Source organism: Salvelinus fontinalis, chromosome 30, assembly GCF_029448725.1.
Source record: "Salvelinus fontinalis isolate EN_2023a chromosome 30, ASM2944872v1, whole genome shotgun sequence".
Classification (NCBI taxonomy): Eukaryota; Metazoa; Chordata; class Actinopteri; order Salmoniformes; family Salmonidae; genus Salvelinus; species Salvelinus fontinalis.
Genome location: NC_074694.1, coordinates 21,572,101 through 21,591,481, shown reverse-complemented (window position 1 = coordinate 21,591,481; position 19,381 = coordinate 21,572,101). Strand labels below are relative to the sequence as shown.

Here is a 19,381-nt window from a genome sequence, read left to right as displayed (position 1 = left end):
CATCAGCAAGGGCATTGAAGATGAAACGTGGCTGGGTCTTTCAGCATGACAATGATCCCAAACACACCGCCCGGGCAACGAAGGAGGGGCTTCGTAAGAAACATTTCAAGGTCCTGGAGTGGCCTAGCCAGTCTTCAGATCTCAACCCCATAGAAAATCTTTGGAGGGAGTTGAAAGTCCGTGTTTCCCAGCAACAGCCCCAAAACATCACTGCTCTAGAGGAGATCTGCATGGAGGAATGGGCCAAAATACCAGCAACAGTGTGTGAAAACCTTGTGAAGACTTACAGAAAACGTTTGACCTTTGTCATTGCCAACAAAGGGTATATAAGAAAGTATTGAGATAAACTTTTGTTATTGACCAAATACTTATTTTCCACCATAATTTGCAAATAAATTCATAAAAAATCCTACAATGTGATTTTCTGGATTTTTTTTCTCATTTTGTCTGTCATAGTTGAAGTGTACCTATGATGAAAATTACAGGCCTCTCTCATCTTTTTAAGTGGGAGAACTATCCCACAATTGGTGGCTGACTAAATACTTTTTTGCCCCACTGTACATTGTGAATATGTAGCAACATTTCCCCAGAATGTCCGGAGCTATTTTGGACACTCACCTAATCTGACCAAAGAACTCATCATAAACTTTACATAAAAATACTTGTTGTATGGCAAATGAAAGATACACTGGTTCTTAATGCAACCGGCGTGTTAGATTTTTAAAAATAACTTTACCATAACAAACAGCTTGCGTTATTGCGAGACAGCGCTCGCCAAAACGACGGAGAATAGGAATCAACATTTTCCACAGAAATACAAAATAACATCATAAATTGTTCTTACTTTTGCTGAGCTTCCATCAGAATCTTGTACAAGGAGTCCTTGGTCCAGAATAAATCGTTGTTTGGTTTTAGAATGTCCTTTTCTTCTGTCGAATTCGCGCCACAATGCTAGCCAATGTTGATAACGTTCCCATTTTCTCTCGACGCAAAGAACGGAAAACTCCAAAAGTCCCAATAAACGTTGAATAATCTGATAAAACTCGGTTGAAAAAACCTACTCTACGATGTTATTATCACATGTATCAAATAAAATCAGAGCCGGAGATATTCGCCGTGTAAACCGAACGCTTATCAGAAGACAATATCAAGGTGCTTCGCGCGCCTTGGTAGACAAAGAAAATTCCTGACCTGCCACTCCAAAAGCTCTTGTTCGACCTCAGATCAAGCTAGACACCCCATTCCACCTTCCACTGCCTGTTGACATCTAGTGGAAGGTGTATGAAGTGCATGCATATCGATAAATATAAGGCAATTGAATTGGCAGGCCCTGAAACAGAGCCTCGTTTTCAGATTTTTCACTTCCTGCATGGAAGTTTGCTGCAAAATGAGTTCTGTTTAACTCACAGACATAATTCAAACAGTTTTAGAAACTTCTGAGTGTTTTCTATCCAATAGTAATAATAATCTGCATATTGTATGATCTAGAATAGAGTACGAGGCCGTTTCATTTGAGCACGATTTTTTCCAAAGTGAAAACAGCGCCCCCCTATTGACAAGAATTTTTAAAGTCATAATTGGCCTCATGGTGAAATCCCTGAGCGGTTTCCTTCCTTTCCGGCAACTAAGTTAGGAAGGACACTTGTATCTTTGTAGTGACTGGGTGCATTGATACACCTTCCAAAGTGTGATTCATAAATTCACCATGCTCAAAAGGATATTCAGTGTCTGTTTATTTTTGTACCCATCTACCCTTCTTTGCGAGGCATTGGAAAACCTCCCTGGTCTTTGTGGTTGAATCTGTGTTTGAAATTCACTGATCATACATATAATTGTATGTGTGGGGTACAGAGATGAGGTAGTCATTCAAAAATCATGCAACTTATTATGTGAGTTGTTAAGCACATTTTGACTCCTGAACTTATTTAGGCTTGCCATAACAAAGGGGTTGAATACTTACTGACTCAAGATATTTCAGCTTTTCATTTTTTATCATTTGTAAAAATATCTAAACGCATAATTACACTTTGACATTATGGGGTATTGTGCGTTGGCCAGTGACCATACAAATCCATATTAAATTCAGGCTGTAACACAACAAATGTGGAAAAAGTCAAGGGGTGTGAATACTTTCTGAAGGCGTTGTATGCACAGTAGCAGGACAGAACTGTCTTTTTTGTGTGGACATTGTATCGTGGGTGTGCAAGAAGTGTGTCTATGTGTGTAAGTATGTAAGTGTGTGTGTGTGCAAGCGCAAGTGCATATGTGTATCTGTGTCTGTCTATTTTCAAGTGACCATGTGTTACAGTAAATAATATGTGTGCATGTCTTAAACCTAGCTACGGCATCAGTCTGTTTCCTGGCTGCACTCAGAAGTGAATTGAATCAGTGATGGTATGTGACCTGAAGTGAGACAATGAGCAGAGCACCATAGGACATGAATGAAGGAATGCAGGAATGAAGGTCGTTAACTACACACCAAAGAAAAAATAAGCTTTAGTAGGCCTATAGCAAAAGAATAGGACAGACATACCTTATTCTTCCTCTACAACGTTTACTCAGGCGACTGTAATCCAATCAGTGAGCAAGATACTATAGTGTGTTTAGATACATCAGTCAGCTGCCTGGACAAAGGACGTCAGAGAGTGAGTAATCTGTGCTGGGCTTTGTGTCCTGAATGAGGCAGGCTGCCATGTCTATCTTCAGACATGACTCAGCGATCACTTTAGCGAGCAGTAATTGGAATGGAGACACTCCGTCCGCCACTGTTGGAGAGAGAGGTATTGTCCTATCACATTAAAGCCTTCATTAGTTCTTTACTTTTTAAACAAGAACAATTCCTCTAATGGGAGGTTCTAAGAGGACTGAGATCTTTCATAGATTTGGACCATTATGTGTTGAATGTGTGAGAATGTGTATCACTATTGGTGTGTGTGTGTGACTGTCTCATCAGTCTACACTCCCTCCTCACATATCTTTAGCGGGCCGCAGTGGTGTGATGTGGCCTGTGCGGCTGGTTGACCCAGTGAGGAGAGCAAAGAGCGGCCCAGAGAGGTGAGTGTGTCTGGGGCTTTTTGTCCCTAGCCATCCCCTTGTCAGCGCTGGAGGCTGGGCCCTGATGTGATGGCTGGAGGGGCAGATGAGACTGGATGGGAGATGATCCCTGAATGGAGAGAAAAACACAACCCTAGTGACATGGCCCACCACCAACATGATGATGTGTAAATGAGACAACACCCCCCTCCTCCCCCTGCCTGTCCCGCCCGATCATCCTCACAGAGTGGTGAGCTCAGCACAGTCTGGGAGAAACACACACACACTCTGAAACATCATCCTTTCCAAAACTAACATGCAATCAGCCAACCTGGCAACCCAGGACTCTGTAAATTCTGAGGATTCAGTGGCTTGGCTTTTGTTCTGGATAGCTTAGCTGACCACTGGAAATACCAAAGGTGACCAAACAGGCACAATACATTTTTGTTATTTAAGCTTTATTTAGGCAAGTTGGAGTCCAATTGAGAGGTCTCTTTTACAAGGGTCACTGCATGACACAAAAAGTACCCAATCAAGGCAGTATAGGAGCATAGGAAATACACAAAGAAACATACAAAAAACACAATAATAAAAAACTAAAAAACTAGCCACAACCATGCCCTCTCATGCAGTTCAACTTCATAGCCAGAGCCAGGAGTTTCCCTGATCATGTGATCGGATCAGTAAAAACTCTGGGCTCTATAACTGTTCATTCATAGAATACAGTGGCACCAGAAAAATACCTAATGCTCAGTCAAAAGTAACCTGGAGATTATTTCACACTAACCCACTCTCTTTCACTAACTCTCTCACACTCTCTAGCATCAAGGGTTACAGTCAAAGAACATGTATGTTTCCCCAGTCCCCTTTAATGGTTTTATTAGAAGTGGGGAGAATGTGTGATTAGGGATGTGACCCCATCCTTTTAGAGCTTTAATAATCCACAGTAGCTCGTGCAGCAGAGCTAGATGACACACATGGGCCCGCTGCCTTTGTCTGGGAGGGAGAACATGATTATTAATAAACTATTCACATCATTGGAAGGAGAATGGGAAGAGGAGAAGCTGGTGAAGGCAGCAGCCAGCCAGCCAGTTGACTGCTGACGGTAATTAAACTCATGGTATTAAAAGTGTGCCGCGTCTCCTCCAGGAAGAGAGAGAGGAGAAGATCTGCTGTGATACCTTTCCGCCCCCCTCTATTTCTCTCTCCACCACCACCCCTCCCCTCCGCTTTCAGGGGGAAATTATAACCTAGCATGCACACTTTAATATTTCAGCATCTAAGTGAGTGTGACAGCCTCTCTTTGTGTCATCCTCCCCTCCCACTCTTTCCCTCCTCCGTCCCTCATTCCCTCCTTCTCTCCCTCCACCTTCTCTTCTCATCTCGGTTGCTTAGCGTTCTCAACGGCTGAACTTTTTTATCATGTGACGGGAACGAGAGATGAAGAAAAACAAAAACAAATCAAACTCAAAAGCAGAAAAAACACGGAGGTATCAGGGCGTGCTCTGCTCGGCGAGAGCGTCTCAGTCTCTCTGTGAAGTTAACCACGCCACATTGCCGTGGCCAACCTAAAGTGAGGAGATGTATATTACCCCTCGTTCCTGTCCCTGTCCCTGTCCCTCTCCACCCTATCTGCGGTGTCAGGATGAGGAACCAGGAAGTGATATCTTCTTCAGAGAGGGTTAGACTGATACAGAGGTACAGCTGGGGGTGGGTGAGGTGGGGGGGGGGGGGGGGGGGGGGGGGGGGGGGGGGCGTTAGTGGAGTACACAGGCAAGATTCAGTTAGGTCACAGCTTTGGGTTTTGTTCCGAGCCTGATAAAACGTCACCTTCGATCTCTCAGCAGACTCCTGTTTGTGAAAGTACAGTACACACTTAGAAAAAAATAAGCTATTTAGAACCTAAAGGGGTTATTCGACTGTTCCCATAGGAGAACCCTTTGAGGAACCCTTTTTGGTTCCAGGTAGAACCCATTTGGTTCCATGTAGAACCCTCTGTGGAAAGGGTTCTACCTGGAACCAAAAAGGGTTTTACCTGAAACCAAAAAGGTTTCTACCTGGAACCAAAAAGGGTTATGCTATGGGCACAGCCAAAGAAACCTTTTTGATCCCTTTTTCCTAAAAGTGTAGGGGGAAGTTAGGATGGTTGGATTATTAGGTGAACTTACCTCAAGATGGAATCATCTCTACAGCCACAGCCAGCAGAGAAAGCCAGCCAATCCATCTTATACTGTATATGTATGACACAGACCAGATCCAACCTGAATGTGAGCTGTATAGCCAAACCTTTATGCATGTGTGTGTCTAAGCTGAATGTGAGATGTGAATGTGAGATGTATAGCTTACCTGTATGTGTGTCAGTGTGTATATGTGCATATAAACTGAATGTGAGTGAGATGTATAGCCTACCTGTATGTGTGTCAGCTGAATTATAGAGCATGTTATTCAAGGTCAAGGGACTAGAAGAGGGTGCAATATGTCTGTGTTCATAGCCACTATGATACAAATCAATTATTCACCAGTCAGTCAATTGTTGGTATAATATTTGAGAATTAATACTCAATTAATATGTTTTTCAAAATGAAAGCTTTATACATTATCAGGAAATCCTTTCCACACAAAGAATAAATAAATATTTAATTTGAAGATTAAAAAATAAATAAGATCATTGAACTAAGGTACATGTACGTGTTTGTCAAACAGACACAAATACACACATGCACTTGCGCGCACACACACACACATAGCATAGCAGAATTGATCATATAATTTACTCCTCTCTATTATGCTACAATGATATTGATCAAATAATTCCTAGAGCAGGATTCAGACTGCCAAAATGGCAAAAGTGTTCTTGCTGTACTTAAGCATGTTCCATAATGGCTTTCTTATTGATAATCTCTCCCATCTTCCCTCTGCATGCAAACAAGTCCTTTTCATAGGACTATAGAGTGAACAGCACAAACAAGAAATGGCTCATGGCACATGTTTGTGTGTTCATCAAATTCTGAAATTAAGTAACTGAAGTGGCCCTCTCATCCGACTCCTCAGAATAGAAACAAATTGTGGGCACTCACTCCTGCTGTAATTTAGAAACAATTTGAAGATTACGGCAACTGAAAGGCAATTTGACCCCATTTTCCTATAGCTAAGGCTCCTGTGCTTAATTTCCTTCCTGTGTACTTCTGCTGTAGGGCTCCTGAGAGGCCCGAGGCAGAGGAGACAGGGAGGGAGGGAGGAGCAGAGGAAAGGTGAGAGGAGCAGAGGATAGAGGGGAGGGAGGAGTAGAGTAGAGGTGAGAGGAGCAGAGGATAGAGGGGAGGGAGGAGCAGAGGAGAGTTGAGAGGAGCAGAGGATAGAGGGGAGGGAGGAGCAGAGGAGAGGTGAGAGGAGCAGAGGATAGAGGGGAGGGAGGAGCAGAGGAGAGGTGAGAGGAGCAGAGGATAGAGGGGAGGGAGGAGCAGAGGAGAGGTGAGAGGAGCAGAGGATAGAGGGGAGGGAGGAACAGAGGAGAGGTGAGAGGAGCAGAGGATAGAGGGGAGGGAGGAGCAGAGGAGAGGTGAGAGGAGCAGAGGATAGAGGGGAGGGAGGAGCAGAGGAGAGGTGAGAGGAGCAGAGGATAGAGGGGAGGGAGGAGCAGAGGAAAGGTGAGAGGAGCAGAGGATAGAGGGGAGGGAGGAGCAGAGGAGAGGTGAAAGGAGCAGAGGATAGAGGGGAGGGAGGAGCAGAGGAAAGAGGGGAGGGAGGAGCAGAGGAGAGGTGAGAGGAGCAGAGGATAGATGGGAGAGAGGAGCAGAGGAGAGTCTCTGTCTCACAATCCAGAGGCTCTCTAGATGTGCAATAGACACTGACAATCACACTGTCCAGCAAAAACAACCCTTCCCCTTCCCCCAACTATCACGCCTCCCTACCTTGCCCCTATACCTCTACTCCCAACCATCACGCCTCCCTACCTTCCCCTTACACTCTTAGGAAAAGGGTTCCAAAAGGGTTCTTTGGCTGTCCCTGTAGGATAACCCTTTTTGGTTACAAGTAGATCTATGTTGGGTTCCATGTAGAATCCTCTGTGTAAAGGGTTCTAAATGGAACCCAAAAGGGTTCTACCTGGAACCAAAAAGGATTCTTCAAAGGGTTCTCCTATAGGGACAGCCGAAGAACCATTTTAGGTTCAACATAGTACCTTTTTTTCTAAGAGTGTATACCTCCACCCCCAACCATCACACATCCTTACCTACCCCCTATACCTTCACCCCAACCATCACACCGCCTTACCTACCCCCTATACCCCTATACCTCCAACCATCACACCTCCCTACCTACCCCCTATACCTCCACCCCCAACCATCACACCTCCCTACCTACCCCCTATACCCTCTATACCTCCAACCATCACACCTCCCTACCTACCCCCTATACCTCCACCCCCAACCATCACACCTCCCTACCTACCCCCTATACCCTCTATACCTCCAACCATCACACCTCCCTACCTACCCCCTATACCTCCAACCATCACACCTCCCTACCTACCCCCTACACCTACACCTACACCCCCAACCATCACACCTCCCTACCTACCCCCTATACCTCCACCTCTAACCATCACACCTCCCTACCTACCCCTTATACCTCCACCTCTAACCATCACACCTCCTTACCTACCCCCTATACCTCCACCCCCAACCATCACACCTCCCTACCTACCCCCTATACCTCCAACCATCACACCTCCCTACCTACCCCCTACACCTCCACCCCCAACCATCACACCTCCCTACCTACCCCCTACACCTCCACCCCCAACCATCACACCTCCCTACCTACCCCCTATACCCTCTATACCTCCAACCATCACACCTCCCTACATACCCCTATACCCCCTATACCTCCAACCATCGCACCTCCCTACCTACCCCTTATACCCCTTATACCTCTAACCATCACACCTCCCTACTTACCCCTTATACCTCCACCCCCAACCATCACACCTCCCTACCTACCCCTTATACCTCCACCTCCAACCATCACACCTCCCTACCTACCCCCTATACCTCTAACCATCACACCTCCCTACCTACCCCTTATACCTCCACCTCCAACCATCACACCTCCCTACCTACCCCTTATACCTCCACCTCTAACCATCACACCTCCCTACCTACCCCCTATTCCTCCACCTCTAACCATCACACCTCCTTACCTACCCCATATACCTCCACCCCCAACCATCACACCTCCCTACCTACCCCCTATACCTCCAACCATCACACCTCCCTACCTACCCCCTACACCTCCACCCCCATCCATCACACCTCCCTACCTACCCCCTACACCTCCACCTCCAACCATCACACCTCCCTACGTACCCCCTATACCTCCACCCCCAACCATCACACCTCCCTACCTACCCCCTATACCCTCTATACCTCCAACCATCACACCTCCCTACGTACCCCCTATACCCCCTATACCTCCAACCATCACACCTCCCTACCTACCCCTTATACCCCTTATACCTCTAACCATCACACCTCCCTACTTACCCCTTATACCTCCACCCCCAACCATCACACCTCCCTACCTACCCCTTATACCTCCACCTCCAACCATCACACCTCCCTACCTACCCCCTATACCTCTAACCATCACACCTCCCTACCTACCCCTTATACCTCCACCTCCAACCATCACACCTCCCTACCTACCCCTTATACCTCCACCTCCAACCATCACACCTCCCTACGTACCCCCTATACCTCCACCTCTAACCATCACACCTCCCTACCTAGTCCCTATACCTCCAACCATCACACCTCCCTACCTACCCCTTATACCTCCAACCCTCACACCTCCCTACCTACCCATTATACCGCCAACCCTCACACCTCCCTACCTACCCCATATACCTCCAACCCTCACACCTCCCTACCTACACCCTATACCTCCACCCCCAACCATTACACACACACCGTCGTCTCAAACAGGAAAGGCACACTGGCTGGCCATCAAACAGTTGCCATGGGTAACGGTGACATGTTGACCATGGAAGTCAAGAGAACACAGCCTTTTGTCACAGAGGTGAACTTCACGGGCCATTGGCTTGACGGACGGCTCTGAGAAACCATGTCACTGTGATGACATCAACTACCTCTGAGCGCAAGGTGAGACTGGGGACACGTTTAACAGTAGGCTCACACACAGCTGAGGCACCATTGAAATGAGCATCATGACCTGAAAATCTAGCAAAGGAAATGCAAACACAATACTCCCACCCAGCAATTACTGTACCACCAATGACATAGTTAATACCAGCCCCTCAATAAGGAAAGATACCCCCTTTAATAAGGAAAGATACCCCCCCTCAATAAGGAAAGATACCCCCTTCAATAAGGAAAGATACCCCCCCTCAATAAGGAAAGATACCCCCTTTAATAAGGAAAGATACCCCCCCTCAATAAGGAAAGATACCCCCCCTCAGTAAGGAAAGATACCCCCTTCAATAAGGAAAGATACCCCCCCTCAATAAGGAAAGATACCCCCTTTAATAAGGAAAGATACCCCCCCTCAATAAGGAAAGATACCCCCCCCCCCCTCAGTAAGGAAAGATACCCCCTTTAATAAGGAAAGATAACCCCCCTCAATAAGGAAAGATACCCCCCTCAATAAGGAAAGATACCCCTTTTAATAAGGAAAGATACCCCCCCTCAATAAGGAAAGATACCCCCCCTCAATAAGGAAAGATATCCCCTTTAATAAGGAAAGATACCCCCCCTCAATAAGGAAAGATACCCCACCTCAATAAGGAAAGATACCCCCTTTAATAAGGAAAGATACCCCCCCTCAATAAGGAAAGATACCCCCTTTAATAAGGAAAGATAACCCCCCTCAATAAGGAAAGATACCCCCTTTAATAAGGAAAGATAACCCCCCTCAATAAGGAAAGATACCCCCTTTAATAAGGAAAGATACCCCCCCTCAATAAGGAAAGATACCCCCTTTAATAAGGAAAGACCCCCCCCCCCCCTCAATAAGGAAAGATACCCCCTTTAATAAGGAAAGATACCCCCCCTCAATAAGGAAAGATACCCCCCTCAATTCATACTACACATGGTAGAGTCAGTGCACCAACACCGCACCGGACAATAACAGTGGACTTCCCTGGTGCAAGCAGACCCTGTTTATATCTGTCTGTGAGTGTCAGCGGCCCATGTTGATGGCCCAGCTCCAGCTTCAGCTCCAGCCCTGTTTGTGGCGAGAGAGAGCGTCCTCAGAAGTGCAGCTGGTGGCACAAAGGCAGCGATGTGGGGATGTGACACCTCCTGTCTCGGTACACAGGCCTCAGCGGGGACACGGGTGACAGGCATGTCAGGCCCACTCGCTGATAAAGCTCACTCCCTCTCCTCTCCCTCGTTCCTCTCCTCTCCTTCTCTCCTGTCTGTCTGATCCTGTGTGAAAGGCTTACAGAGGGAGGAAGAGAGGGAGGGATAGGAGGGAGAGAAGGAGACGGAGGGAGAGAGATTAAGACCAGAGCAAGAGTGACATTGGATCAACTCACTTTCACTTCCCCTCCACTGTTGTGTCTATCAGCCGTCCATGCTGCTAATGTCCTTGACACACAACCAGCCTCGCCACACACACTGGTGTGTACATTGGATGCACACACATACACACACACACAATCCCCCCCAATGCACTCAGCCACTGCCTGCCACCCACCCCTCCAAAGGGAAACAGAAAAAATTAATCATTAAAATGTGGAAGTGCCTCTAATGCTCGGTCACTCTGACAGCGCAAGGATAATGTTTAAAACAATCCTACTTAACCCTCTCTCTCAGTACCAAATATACACACAACCACACACACAGTCACTCACACACTCGCACACACACTACCACCCCCTCCACTTCAAATACTCATCCACTCCCCCTCCATCCTTTATCCATCAATATTCATGCACAAAGGGAAGCATCTCTGGGAGTCCTGTGATTTGCATGCGATAAATAAATGAAAGAAGCCAATCAAGCTCTTCCACTGGAGCCTGGCAGCCTGCAGTGGGGAGACAGAGGCGCTGAGCTGGTTAAAATTGCATGACAATCGCTCAGGTTAAGAGAAGGAGACAACAACCAGGAGGGGGGAAGAGAATAAAAATCGGACCAGACAGCAGTTTATTAAAAAAAAAGGTTAATGGGAAAAAAAGAAAAAGAAAACAAAATCTTGGAGAGCCCCTGCGTTTGCTCCATGCAGTAATGAATTTCAAATAAGTTATTCACTTCAGGAGTAAGTGGCTTGCACAAAGTCCTTACAGCTGGTTTGTTGAGATAATTGATTTTCAAATAGTTTGAAGACGAGGGAGGCAGGCAGATGACAACTGCGACGGGGTACCAGCCAATTCTGAGAGCTGTATCAGTTTAATTAGAACTGCGCCCGGCCTCCGACACGGCCTCTTTCCTGTGCGAATTAAAACATCCCTGTGACTCGCCGCCGACGCCACACTGATAAATGTTTCATGCCGTCCCACCACCACCACCGCTCCTCTCCGACTCCCCCTCTCTGTCCTCGCTCAGGGCACTGTATGCTAGCTAAACTTCTTGCTCCTTTTCAATAGACCGTTGACATGGCATGCAAGGCTGGGCTGGCTGACACAGATAACTCCGGGGACAGCAGAGCCACGGCCTGAATGAGATGCATTAGCGGCTGGATTTGAATTGGCAATGTAATTTACCACAACTCCCTGTTTAATTTATAGAGAGAGAAAGAGAGAGAGAGAGAGAGAGAGAGAGAGAGAGGAGGCAGCCTTCCATGCATATGCTTACAGAATGACAATCACAAACAGCAGAGAAGGATAGAGAGAGAGAAGGATAGAGAGAGAGAGGGATAGAGAGAGAGAGAGATGTTAGTGTTTTTGTCAGGGGACACAAGCACATCCGTACGTTGAAGGACAGATGGATGGAAGGGTTACATGCATATTTGATGAGGGTTTGTGTGCCCAGGTGAGTTGAAGAATAGATTTTCTCAGGTTTATGTTGCAAAGAGGCTAGACAATTGATATCCCAATTAATCTTATCTAAATATGTACCTCAACCTTTTTCACACATCTTGGCTTGGCATGTTATGTGTTTATTAAAGATTATAGTCAATCTGTGGCAGCCACATTTTGTTTCATAAACTCACTCAGGATCATTGGCTGGTTGACACCATTGGGCCTCAGGCCCAGATCCACACAGTACACAGAATTGGTTGTGGACTAAGAGGGTAATCTCCTGCCCCTGTTTTGTGATTGATCATTGCTCCCTGTGTAAACTGGAGCAAAATGACATCCAATCCCCTGTCATTGAGGAACAAGGGGTGCTGAAAACAACACAGAGTGCAGGCTCTGCACAGACATGCACTTTTAGGGGTATTTTTGACAGACAGACACGCACATGCACACACACACACACACACACACACACAAACACACATCTCGCCCATGCTCAGAGAAGAACTGTGAGTTTGTTTGTGATTCAGATTGACAGGGCTCTTAGGAAGCGGTGTGCCTACTGTAATTACATGCACTTGAGAAATGCCCGGTTGGAGAGTGTAATCAACTCTCACACTTTACATTCCAGCCCAGATTAGGAACAGACCTCTGTGTTCACTGGAATCCTATCTGGGAGAAAAAATACACACCTGTTTGTCCCGGAGGCCTGTGTCCAAAACATCATCATCATCATCATCAGCTCCTCTGTCATTATCACCTGGCTCCATCATCATCATTGTCACCACCATCACCATCACTGTAACTCTGAACCAAAAAATCTGACTCTCTTTCTTATAATCACTCCCCAAGTAATGTATTTTAAAGTTAGGGTCTAAGCCACTATGAATAGTTTCTGGCTATCCAAACAGGCCCAAATATGTCTTCATTAAAAAATAGCATGGAAGGTCAATGGTCAGTACAGGAAATTATGTCAGTGAACAAAGAGATGTTGAGAGAAATGGACAATATGGCCTATATGACTCTTCCTACTATTCCTGTCAGTGACGCAGGCTGTGTCCGAATACCCATACTAGCGTACTACATACTTAAACTGCATACTATGTACTGATCGTCGCATACTATTTAGCATGTACCATTTAGTAAAGAGTATACAGTATGCCACGGCCGCAACGCAGTAGTGGCACCTGACTGGCTGAGCAGGTGGGGCTGGGCCGACTGTGGGGGGAGTCAACAGACATGCATGGCATTAACCAGCCTGATAATAGCTCATTTCCAATTCAATTTTTTTCTCTAAAGTCTGAATAGAATAGGAATGGAGTTGTAGGCCTACTCTGACTGGTTAGAGGAAGACTACTGTATCACATTAAACATATACCGTATAGCCCATCTATCCTGTTTAAAAAGGACTGAAGGCCTCCCGAGTGGCGCAGTGGTCTAAGGCACTGCATCGCAGTGCTAGCTGTGCCACTAGAGATTCCGGGTTTGAGTCCAGGCTCTGTCAAAGCCGGCTTTGACCGGGAGGCCCATGGGGTGGTGCACAATTGGCCCAGCGTCGTTCGGGTTAGGGATGGTTTGGCCGGCAGGGATATCCCTGTCTCATTGCGCACTGCTCCTGTGGCGGGCTGGGAGCAGTGCATGCTGACACGGTCGCCAGGTGTACGGTGTTTCCTCCAACATGGGCATTGTGTCAAGTGTCATTGTGTCATTGGATGGGCATTGTGTCAAGAAGCAGTGCGGCTTGGTTGGGTTGTGTTTTGGAGGACGCATGGCTCTCGACCTTCACCGAGTCCGTACGGGAGTTGCAGCGATGAGACAAGACTGTAACTACTACCAATTGGATACCACGAAATTGGGGAGAAGAAAGGGGGTGAAAAATATAACAAAAAAAAGGACTGAAGACAGAAACAGACAGTTCCAGTCAACATATACCATATAGCCCATCTATCCTGTTTAAAAAGGACTGAAGGCCTCCCGAGTGGCGCAGTGGTCTAAGGCACTGCATCGCAGTGCTAGCTGTGCCACTAGAGATTCCGGGTTTGAGTCCAGGCTCTGTCAAAGCCGGCTTTGACCGGGAGGCCCATGGGGTGGTGCACAATTGGCCCAGCGTCGTTCGGGTTAGGGATGGTTTGGCCGGCAGGGATATCCCTGTCTCATTGCGCACTGCTCCTGTGGCGGGCTGGGAGCAGTGCATGCTGACACGGTCGCCAGGTGTACGGTGTTTCCTCCAACATGGGCATTGTGTCAAGTGTCATTGTGTCATTGGATGGGCATTGTGTCAAGAAGCAGTGCGGCTTGGTTGGGTTGTGTTTTGGAGGACGCATGGCTCTCGACCTTCACCGAGTCCGTACGGGAGTTGCAGCGATGAGACAAGACTGTAACTACTACCAATTGGATACCACGAAATTGGGGAGAAGAAAGGGGGTGAAAAATATAACAAAAAAAAGGACTGAAGACAGAAACAGACAGTTCCAGTCAACATATACCATATAGCCCATCTATCCTGTTTAAAAAGGACTGCAGACAGAAACACATAATTTGGTTCCATTTCAACATATTTTTTATTGAAACTAAAGTGCTCTAACATACAGTGCCGTGACAAAGGATTTGCTCCCTTTCTGATTTAATTTTTTTTCACATTTTTGATACTGAATGTTATCAGATCTTCAACCAAAACCTAATATTAGATAAAGGGAACCTGAGTTTACAACTACCCAAAAAAACAGGCGGATGGCCTGACATTCTCCTGTAGAATTCTCTGATACAGAGCAGAATTCATGGTTCCTTCTATTAAGGCAAGTCGTCCAGGTCCTGAGGCAGCAAAGCATCCCCAAACCAACACACTACCACCTCCATGCTTGACCGTTGGTATGACGTTCTTACAGTGGAATGCTGTGTTTGGTTTTCACCAGACATAATGGGACCCATCTTGTCCAAAAAGTCGACTCAAGTTTGCCAAAAAGCACCTGGAAGATCATCAAGACTCTTGGAAGAATGTTCTATGGACAGATGAGTCAAAAGTATAACTTTTTGGATGACATGGGCCTTAATAGAAGGAATCAATAATTCTGCTCTGTATCAGAGAATTCTACAGGAGAATGTCAGGCCATCCGTCTGTGAGCTGAAACTGAAGCGCAGCTGGGTCATGAAGCAAGACAATGATTCAAAACACACAAACTTTACATGAAAATGGCTAAAAAGGAATGGCCTAGTCAAAGTCCAGGCCTAATCCCAATTCAGATGTTGTGGCAGGACTTGAAATGAGCAGTTCATGCTTGAAAACCCACAAATGTTAAAGCAGTTCTGCATGGAAGAGTGGGCCAGAATTCCTCCAAAGCGATGTGAGAGACTGATCAACAACTACAGGAAGTGTCTGGTTGGAGTCATTGCAGCTAAAGGTGGTACAACCAGTTATTGAGTGGAAGGGGGCAATTACTTTTTCAAACAGGGGCATTGGGTGTTGCATAACTTTGTTTATGAAATAATTGAAATAAGTATGGAATTGTTGTGTTATTTGTTCACTCGGTTCTTTATCTAATATTAGGTTTGTTTAAATAATTGCTAACATTCAGTATCAAAAATATGCAAAAGTAAAGAAAATTATAAAGGGGGCAAATACTTTTTCACGGCACTGTATATACATTCAATCAAATAGCCTAGTACACACACCAAAACTTTTCAAATGTTCAAATCGAAAGACTATTGCACAGAAAAACGTGAATAGTTGGGTTCATCGCAAATTCAGAACTCCTGGACAGCAACATAATAAAAAAATACTTCTGCTTTCAAAGATGTAGCCTACGAAGTAGTCTCGCGTTACCATACCTCCAAAATCACGTCGTGGTCACGCCTCAAGCCTTGTTCTCTACGAGGCTACCTACGATGCAATACTTATGATCATTTTAAGTAGATCAAAAACTACTTAGCCTACATTTGAACAGCACCACAGAAGCTTTGCTATTCTGCATCTTAATTAAAATAGCCTACACTCGTAGAACAAAAGGGTTCTTTGGGGTTGTATATAGACACTTTTGGTTCATTGGACAAGATTAAAGAACCCTTTACCAAAAAAGGTTCTATATCCACTCAGAGACCAGTTTATTAGGTACACCAAACTAGTACAGGTCGGACCCCCCTTTGCCTCCAGAACAGCCTGAATTCTTAGGGGAATGGACACGTTGCTCAATTGGTATCAAGAGACCTAACGTGCGTTAGGAAAACATTCCCCACACCATGGCACCACTGCCACCAGGCAGGATGGGGCCATGGACTAATGCTGCTTATGCCAGAACCTGACTCTGCCATCAGCATGACACAACAGGAACCAGGAATCGTCCACTCCTCACTTGTCCTGTGTTGTTGACTGCGTGCCCACTGTAGCTGCCTCTTTGCTTTTAGCTGATAGGAGTGGAACCCGGTGTGGTCGTCTGCTGCAATAGCCCATCCGTTGACAAGGTCCTTAACTCCACAAAGTTCTCTCCATCCAGGGGCACTGCATGAAGCATGAACCTGTACTTGTCTCAACTCAATTTGGGGTGGATGAAGACACATTTTTGTTCACTGTAACTAATGGACAAAGTATATTGTGTTGTATTGTATTATATTGTAAAGTCATCAGCCAGAGTTGACGTGGCCCATCATTCCAAGAAAGAGATGCCTCCCTGGCCATCAGTGCACATTTTCAAACTATGTTTGCATGTAAAGACAATAAATTCAAATAATTATGCTGGTATTCTTTTGTCCATTATTAAATTGTTTATTAAATTATATTCTTAGCTAAAAATATTACTATTTAATAGTAGTAGCCATCATTCATAAATGGCACCATGCTGGGTTCTATATAGAACCATTTTGGTTCAGTGAAGAAGAACCTCTAGGGTTCTGCTCAAAGAACCCTATAAAAGGGTTCTATATATAACTTTTAGGGGTTCCATATATGAAGCAAGAAATAGAACCCCTTTTGGTTCTATAAGGATACTTTTTTCGAAGAGTGTAGTGTTTTTGTTTGGCTCCTTGAGGAGAACTAGGGATTTTCACTCGCAGCCCATCTCTTCCTATGCATTGTGGAAAAGTGTGCATTGAATTCTAGAATTCTATTAGATGATAAGCCGAAATGAGTATAACATCCTGGCATTTAAACCATAATCTATTTTCAAAAATTCGCATAGTCTTACTCTGTTTTCGCATACTGAGAATGCATCATGTGCGATTGCATTGTTTCCTGTTATTATTCGTTGATTTCGGTAGCGCATCCCCATATGTAATTGTAATCAGCTGTTGTCAATGTCATGAATGCCGAAAAGAGTATGACATCCGTGCATTTATACTCGCATACCTACTATTGAACCTTATTTTGTCGCATATTCAAACAGCCTACTATTTAGGATACAAATGTGGTTATTCGGACAGAACCACTTTCTGAGAATGAGGGCTGCTCAAAGGCCTTCCTCCGCTGTGTGATGTCTCTAGCTAGCAGAACAAGACAATTCCCCGCTCCACCCAGGAACTTTAATTACCTGAGAACACCATTATCCCAGGTTAATAAAGCAGGCGCGTGGATAGTTGTGCCCCTGAACATTATTCAGCACCCTGCTGTCACCGAATTCCCAATGACAGCGGACTAACCGCAGGTCTCGGACCGCAAGCGGACCGACACTTTAAGTCACTCATTTTCTGCACACCGCGATTCTTTAAATGGCGGACTTTAGGACGGTGCTTTCATTAAATACCACCGCAGAAATTAAATGGAAACTGTCGACCTTGCAACGGTATTCAATTCCAGCACACCAGGACTTCTTTCCCCGGAGCTGCTGGGTTTTCCTTCGCTAAACATCGTCCGTCCCCCCTGCCCCCCTCCCTCTCTCCCCGCCACCACCAAGCTTTCCCCGTCCTCAAAGTTCAAGACTAGGAATTAATTATGCCCTTTTTGATCTAAAAACAATTATTATTATTGCATTGCTCATCCTCAAAGCAGTTCAACCCCTCCACTTCTTTTGAAATGCATTAACCACTGATGACACTATTAGTTAAACAAAACAATCTTATCATGGTCCCTTTTCACCCTGTTTAGAGGTCTGAACATTTGGTAGGACTATATTAGTGCCCCATTAATAATGAGCAAATCTCACAGATGATGTTTTCTCATTAGAGAGGGACGCTTGTGATCCTTCTCAGAGGCCTGTGTAGTGGTAATGACTGAGTTCACACAAATGAAGGAGAGAGGAGACCCCAGCTCCTTGTCATATGAACAGAATGTTAAATCGTGTGACACGTGTGAGAGGAAGACAAGATGGCCAGGCAGTTTATTTTCATGGCATATCATAACGCAGACAGATACTAAGACATGCTCACTTTGGCTCCCCTGCAGTAGCATAACCATCGAGTCTGCGTGGCACATGGACGAAAATACAGAAAAAACATCCTCACTCACACCTCCTGGCTTTTACAGAGAAATGCACTTTTACGACATGCTGTCTTTGGAGAGGTGTGGACATCTTCTGTGCAAAGAACGGCCTGCTCATATATTCTAATAGACCGGACATAGCTCTTCCTCATCTCCTCCTCTGGAGAGGGGTTTAACTCTTCTGTGTGTATGTGGCCCTGACAGCGTCCATGTCAGTGAAAAAACATATCCCTATTGTCCAAATTCCACACACTCCATCACCAAGAGGGAGAGAGAGAAAGAGGAGAGAGAGAGAGAGAAAGAGGAGAGGGAGAGAGAGAAAGAGGAGAGGGAGAGAGAGAAAGAGGAGAGAGAGAGAGAGAGAGAGAGAGAGAGAGAGAGAGAGAGAGAGAGAGAGAGAGAGAGAGAAAGAGGAGAGAGATAGAGAGAAAGAGGAGAGGGAGAGAGAGAAAGAGGAGAGGGAGAGAGAGAAAGAAGAGAGGGAGAGAGAGAGAGAGAAAGAGGAGAGGGAGAGAGAGAAAGAGGAGAGGGAGAGAGAGAAAGAGGAGAGAGAGAGAGAGAGAGAGAGAGAGAGAGAGAGAGAGAGAGAGAGAGAGAGAGAGAGAGAGAGAGAAAGAGGAGAGAGATAGAGAGAAAGAGGAGAGGGAGAGAGAGAAAGAGGAGAGGGAGAGAGAGAAAGAAGAGAGGGAGAGAGAGAAAGAGGAGAAAGAGAGAGAAAGAGGAGAGGGAGAGAGAGAAAGAGGAGAGAGAGAGAGAGAAAGAGGAGAGAGAGAGAGAGAGAAAGAGGAGAGGGAGAGAGAGAAAGAGGAGAGGGAGAGAGAGAAAGAGGAGAGGGAGAGAGAGAGAAAGAGGAGAGGGAGAGAGAGAAAGAGAGGGAGAGAGAGAAAGAGGAGAGAGAGAGAGAGAAAGAGGAGAGGGAGAGAGAGAAAGAGGAGAGGGAGAGAGAGAACACCAGTATCCTTCCACTC

General features: G+C 45.8%; 1 long non-coding RNA gene across 1 annotated transcript in view; it reads right to left on the bottom strand.

The window, feature by feature from the left end:
- Positions 1 to 10,083: 10,083 nt before the first annotated feature.
- Positions 10,084 to 19,381, bottom strand: part of LOC129828797 (uncharacterized) — a 36,071-nt gene continuing 26,773 nt past the window's right edge. The window contains exon 3 of the long non-coding RNA XR_008755296.1: positions 10,084 to 10,490. This is a non-coding gene — a long non-coding RNA (uncharacterized LOC129828797). The remainder of the gene's footprint in view (positions 10,491 to 19,381) is intronic.